The sequence below is a fragment of the Halyomorpha halys genome, unplaced genomic scaffold (assembly GCF_000696795.3).
Source record: "Halyomorpha halys isolate HHAL.00 unplaced genomic scaffold, Hhal_1.1 Scaffold178.1, whole genome shotgun sequence".
Taxonomy (NCBI): Eukaryota; Metazoa; Arthropoda; class Insecta; order Hemiptera; family Pentatomidae; genus Halyomorpha; species Halyomorpha halys.
This window is the reverse complement of record NW_027105168.1, coordinates 579,810-586,479: the sequence shown is the minus strand read 5'-3', so window position 1 is coordinate 586,479 and position 6,670 is coordinate 579,810. Positions and strand designations below refer to the sequence as shown.

The 6,670-nt window shown below is 27.0% G+C and overlaps 1 protein-coding gene across 8 annotated transcripts in view; it reads right to left on the bottom strand.

Annotated features, from left to right (window-relative positions):
* Positions 1 to 6,670, bottom strand: part of LOC106679133 (small conductance calcium-activated potassium channel) — a gene marked incomplete at its 3' end in the record, with an annotated part of 993,499 nt that overhangs the window by 753,081 nt on the left and 233,748 nt on the right.

Genomic DNA, 6,670 nt, shown 5'->3' with positions numbered 1-6,670 from the left:
ATATGATTTCCTTTTTATTACAAGAAAATTCGATATCACAAAAACAATAAACTGCTTGGCTTTGGCGATCGTGAAGAATAACCCCAAAATCACCATCCATTTCCCCATGCTACAAGTATACCATTACTGGAGCCAACGTTTGTCAAACCTGGTCTATACTAAGTGATGAATCGTTCAGATATTTCTTCAGGGCCTGTGTTGGTTAACTTTATCCTTTACGCATTACTTTTTTTGGATTTCTTATAAAAAATAAATAAACTTGTACAGTTACGATCAATAAAGAGACTTGAGCTCAATAATTAGTTAAGAAATACCGTTTATGCAATTAGGAATTCTTACTGGTTAATAATTAGGAATTACTGTTGAGGGTTACACTATCATCAACAACCACACACACACTTATATGTTATTATATTTATATTATTATCCTTCCTAAGCCTTTCAACCTTACACGCATATCTTATTCACCGCAAAGTTGTCATCTAAATTATATTTACCGGATGCAGTTCCCACAATTTTTTCTATAACCGTTAAATACCATACTAAATAGAATTTGAAACCTACATGAGAAAAAAAAAACCTAGGCACGAGATTGAAAAACATTTAAAAAAATGACTAAGCCATCGGATTTTAAGTGTCTAATATTGTTTAACCTCCCAACTTTGACATCAATTTTATATTCATCGAAAAGTTGTTTATACTGTTGGAATGTTTATGAAATGCAGCAATATTTGCTGATCATGAACTGCTTTGTAAGATTTATCTTTGAGTTCACTAGGCGCTCTCAAGTCTGCCGCTGGTATTCCGAGTTGAAGTGGCTCTATCCAACCTCCCGAAGGCAATAACTCCTTGGTGTTTTCCTATTCCAAGTTCTTAACATCAAAAAACCTACCTCTATCCTAGATCTCCTCACTTTTCGTTCATCCATCCACTCATTAAACATCAGATCCCATCCGAATGATTTATATATGCCCTCCTATAGAACCTCCTTCTTTAGCAAATCCTTCGTCATACGTGCAACCTCCCTCTGGAATTCTCTTCCCATCTCCATTCGCCAGTCCTCATCCATTCTCTCCTTTAAACAACACCTATTCCTTCATTTATTTAATAACCAAACCTCCACATCTTTGAAATCAAATAAATAGGCAGGTATTGATTAACATTATAAACAGTAGTAAAGCCAATATACCAACGTAATTTCATTTTACTATCTGAAAATTTGTAAAAGCTCGCCAAATAAAAATCTCACTATATGAACCATGTATTTATTCTTAGGGGACATATGTCCCAGAATAAAGTTATTTTTTTATTTCAATATTTTGGGAAAACCCGAGGTGGTAACTCGAAAATCTGTTGTGTAGATTCTACTGTTTATTTCGGGAAATTATACATTTTGACTTTTATACTATTGCTTACTAATTAATTTTATGCTCTGATTGCCGAACTAATTAATATATTCCTGTAAGTCAGTTGGTATATGAGTAAAAATCCTCCTTATATTCCGAAAATGGTCACAAAAATTGAGAAATTTGAATTTGTATTTGGAATAAAGTAGTTTTCGGGGAGAAAACATAAAAAAATTCAAAATTAAATTATTTAATTAGGTCAGCAACCCTTTCCTGAATTAATGACACTTATTCCTAAAAACAGGGTTTTCATAAAATACACTCATCATTAAATTATCAAATATTCGAAAAAATAGTGAATCATTTGTTGGAGAAAAAAAACAGTCGAAAGTGTAAATAAAAATATTTAATGTTAACTGTGTCAGAGAGACTGTGGAATGAATTTATGGCTTCTGAAACCCTTGGACCGCATCCTATTAGCAACAATTCTTTTAAGAAGCAACCAACTTCTTCCCTAAATCTCTCCCGCTATTGTAAACTCTTAAACTTTTTCAATCCCTCTCAATATATACATATATTTTGATTTAGACTGTTATTTTTTTTTCTTTATTTTTTCTCGTAAGATAAAGATAAAATCCATGAATATAATATTATAAATATAGATTACAATAAATATTAAAATAATATGCCTGTGATCAGTATTATAAATTTTCTGTTAATAAATTAGATTAAATGTTGCTTTGTTAATCCATTCAGGAGTATCGAGACGCTCTGAACCTGAAGCGCCGTAAATTAATCTAAATTTCACAGTGCCAGTAATACCTTGACTGATATTAATGCAACAACCGATCAAAGATATTTAGGAGCGTCTTGAAATGTCCCTTATTACAAGATTAATATGGTTGAGTGACTGTGAAATTGCATTCGATTCATACTACTGTCTCTGAACAATATGAAATCATTTTCCATGAAAATAAAAATAAGAAACTAACTATCTAAAAAATATTTACATGAGTGGTGGTACAGAAAAACTGCACTAAAAGAGGTTCTTATGTATATATATATTATATTGATTAAATCAATATAAAATATATTGATTTAATCAAGGATAAAAGTTTTTCCTTCCAAAACAAAATGTTGGAATAAATGTAAACTTGAACCATTCTAGAGAAAATCCTCCATTTAACATACAATTAAAATATTAGAGATTTTTAGATCTTTGAAAATTAATCTTAATAAATAAAGATATACACAGTAAATAAAACAATAGTAATTATGATATTTCACTTTTACTATAGAATAATAAAGGATATTTTGAGATAACTACTAATGAATAATAAAGTTTACACTAATTGCATATTTATATTTTTTTTTATTCCTTTGTTTATTTTTTTGCTTACATGAATTGATTCCGCTTTTTCTATAACTAGTTTTTTTGTTTTTCTTTAATTTGTTTAATTAAATCTATAATAGAATAATAAATTGAACCAAATAATGTTAGCAAATAGAAATTTTAAATTAAAAAAAAAAAATTAAATAAAAATGAATGAATTATTACCTCTATTGTGAATTGATGATTAGTGAATAATGAATTATTTTAGTAATATTAATTTTTTAACATAACACTAACATTCGTTGATTTATTGCCTAGCAGTAAAAGAAACAATTATAATTCTAATATTTCATTTTTATTGTATATAATTAATGATTATTTTGAGGTAACGATTAATAAATAATAAAGTTTCTTGATTTTCTTCTAATTTATTATTACTTCATTTTTCTTTCTTTCTCTCGTGGATTGATTTCACTTTCTCTTTGATTATTTAATTTCTATTTGTTTGTTCTCCTTTCATTTTTTTTTAAACAAAATCTATACCAGATTAATAAATAATACAAAGTAATATCAGAAAAAAGAACTTTTAATTAATAAAACAATAAAAATATAAGAAATGGATTTTCTCTATCGTAAATTGATGATTAATCAACGAGGAATTATTTTACTAACATTAATTGATAAACAAAACACTAATATATTTTTAGATTTTTATCTACGAGTAAATGAAACATTAGTACCTAATTCTAATATTGCATTTTTATTATATATTATTAATGACTATTTTGATGTAATGATTAATGAATAATAAAGTTTACATTATTTCGGATTTTTATTTATTGTCTTTGTTTTCTACTGATATTTTATTATTTCATTTCTTTTAATAAAATCTATACAAGATTAATAAATTATGCAAAGTAATATCAGCAAATTGAAATTTTCAATTTAATTTTTTGTTAGTAAAAATACATAAGCAATCTTTTTTTTTTGTGAATAATAACTAACAATTTTCGTATTCATATATATTATTTTTTCAATCTAGCATTCTATTTAATTAATCAATTTAATTAAAAATAGAGCTTCGTTTGAGGGCAATAAATTTAATAACAGTTCATTTGAAACTTGTTGATTAATCGGTCTAAAATAAATAACATATTAAATTTTTTTTAAAATAATATAATATAATTGAACGGTCATGTAGTTAAATAATGTCAACAAACCCCTTATTTATTTTAGTTTATTTACTTATTTAGCTAGTTTATAGTCTGGAAACATATAGAGGGGGTTGAGTCTATAAGTAAAAAAAAAATAAATAAAATATAAGAAAAACAAACATAAAAGAAAAATACAAAAAATCTTATTGTACAAAAGAAAAAAAATACTAACTAAAATATAACAAGCTAAATAGTATAAGGTTTAAATAAAATATAATTAACTAAAAATACAATCTATAAAAATGGTTTTAGATAAAAATTAAGATATATAAAAAATATTAAAAAACTTATGTTAAATGTTAATTAAACATTATTACCGCTAACCCGAAGATTCAATAGTCTCTATAGTTTTATACAGCTGTAATGATCTATAATTTCAGAAATAAATAAATTGTACAATTATCATCATAAACAAACACCACATCCATATCAGAAGGCCAAATACATTGAATAAAGAGAAATTCTAACACTCCAATGTAAATACTTATCTGATAAAATAGTGTCTATTATAAACTTGATAGAACTACAACTTGTAAGGCCACTACAAACAAAAGAGAGAACTTGGCTTGTACAGAAACATAATTCTAAAGTGCTCGTGACAACAGTTCTAATTAGTAAAAAGCGATGTCGAGTTTCAAGTCCAGTGCAAGCTCATTAACTGCCATGCATAATAGAATAAGGGAGAAAACGACAGACCGAAATTAAAATAAATACAAAACTAGCGATAATTGTTCGCTTCATTTTAACTGATAATTAACACTTCAGGTCTCACTGAAATATTAATCGTAGCCCAATTAGTTATGTATGTGTATTCGCACATTCAATTGGATTATAAATTCAAGTGATTGGATAAATATTTAATAGATTTAATTATATATTTCAAATTTTCGCATAACAGTTTGAAAGGGATTGAATTCCTAAAAGCAAATTCTAAAGTCAATAAACACTACAGTACACTGAAATAATCAAGATGGACATAATAAAAAAAAAAATGTTCACGTTGATGTAACATTTAAAAATTATTTATATTACTAAAATTTAACATCATAATTAATGAAATTATAGTTTCACTAATTTATTTCAAATAATTCAGCAACATAAGAAAACACTTATGATAAATTTAAAATAAGAAACATTCTATCTTATGTTCAAGATTTTAAATATGAAATATTATTTTAATCTGGGTTGATATATGTTCATCATATAATTTTAAGGTAACAAAAAAATAATAATAGTAATTAAATTATTTATTGAAATTTACTGTGATATTGTTAATAATCTTGATAGAGAATATTTTTTTAATTTTTGTAGATTACAACAAATCCCATCAAATTACCTTTACGCTACATCGTAAACCTACTAACTGCCCTACAGTATACTTCGATAATGTTGCCCTTACCCCTGTTGAACAGATCCGCTAACTTGGACTACATCTGGACAAACGACTAACCTGGAATCCTCACACAAGACTGAAAAGACAGGAAACTGTACGTCGATTTCGACTATTACAACACTTACTAGACAAACGGTCAAAACTTCTAATTCATTACAAAAGACAATTTACATGACAATTAAAAGCCCTATCTGGACATACGGCGTTGAGCTCTGTGGCTTCACTACACCTTCGAATTCCTCTCGTATCCAATCCTTAAAATCCAAAATCCTTCGTAAAATCCTAAATGCTCCCTACTTTGTCAAAAATAAAATCATCCACAAACTTGTTAAAACTTATATTCAGGATTTTGAATGTGAAAGATTGTTATAATCGAGGCTGACATATGTTAGTCATATAATTTTAAGAAAAATAATAATAATTACGATTAAATTGTTGGCCTGATCTCAAAAAAAAAAATTGTTTAGTTTAGTTATACATCTCTAAGACTCGATTTAGATTTTTAGCAGAATATAGTTGGTTTCACACAGCACTTGACCCTAAGTTCTGATTTACTACAGACTAAAATCAAAGCCACAATCACATTCATCAGTCCAAGACATTAGTGACAAATCTAAAAAAGTTTGTGTGAATCATGTTTGTATTAGGGTTACAGTTTAAAGAGAGCAGCAAATTTCTAATTTTGAAATACGTCAATTGAACATTAGGCATTTTTAATTAGTATATGTGACGTCACAATAATATAAAACCATGTAAATGCAATAAAATGCAACAAATGCACCGACGATACATTTATGTCATATATTTTAAAACATTTAATGAATAGTATCGTAAAATGGACGAGTTTTATATTTCATTCCTACACAAGTTTTTCTGTACCTGTTTTAATATACATACTTCATTAACTTTCTAGATTTTCAGCATACGAAAATTTTAGTAACCATCTTTTATTTCGAATATTTTAAGGGGAAAAAATGAATGTATATAAGGGCTATTCTATCCTTTCAGATGACATTAAATGTGAGCTAAGGGACCTAATACACGAAGTTAGTATCGTGTTCTTGTTGCAAACCTGGGCAGGTACCGCATCATATAACTTAGTTTGCCAAACCCCATAGGGTTCGAGGGTATTCCCTTCTGTGGGTTTGTGTCTCTATATGTATATATATTTTTTAGAACAGAAATACTACTTAATTTATTAATAAATATTAAAATCTGCCATTGTTGGGCAATAGGTAATAGCGATCACATTCATACTAAAAAATAAAAAATAACATAAAATAAATAAAATCTCTCTCTAAATATATATAAACAGAAATATAAAAATCAAACTATGTGGATGAAAAGAAAAATAATAATATTATTTAGGGTGTTTCAGGGTCAA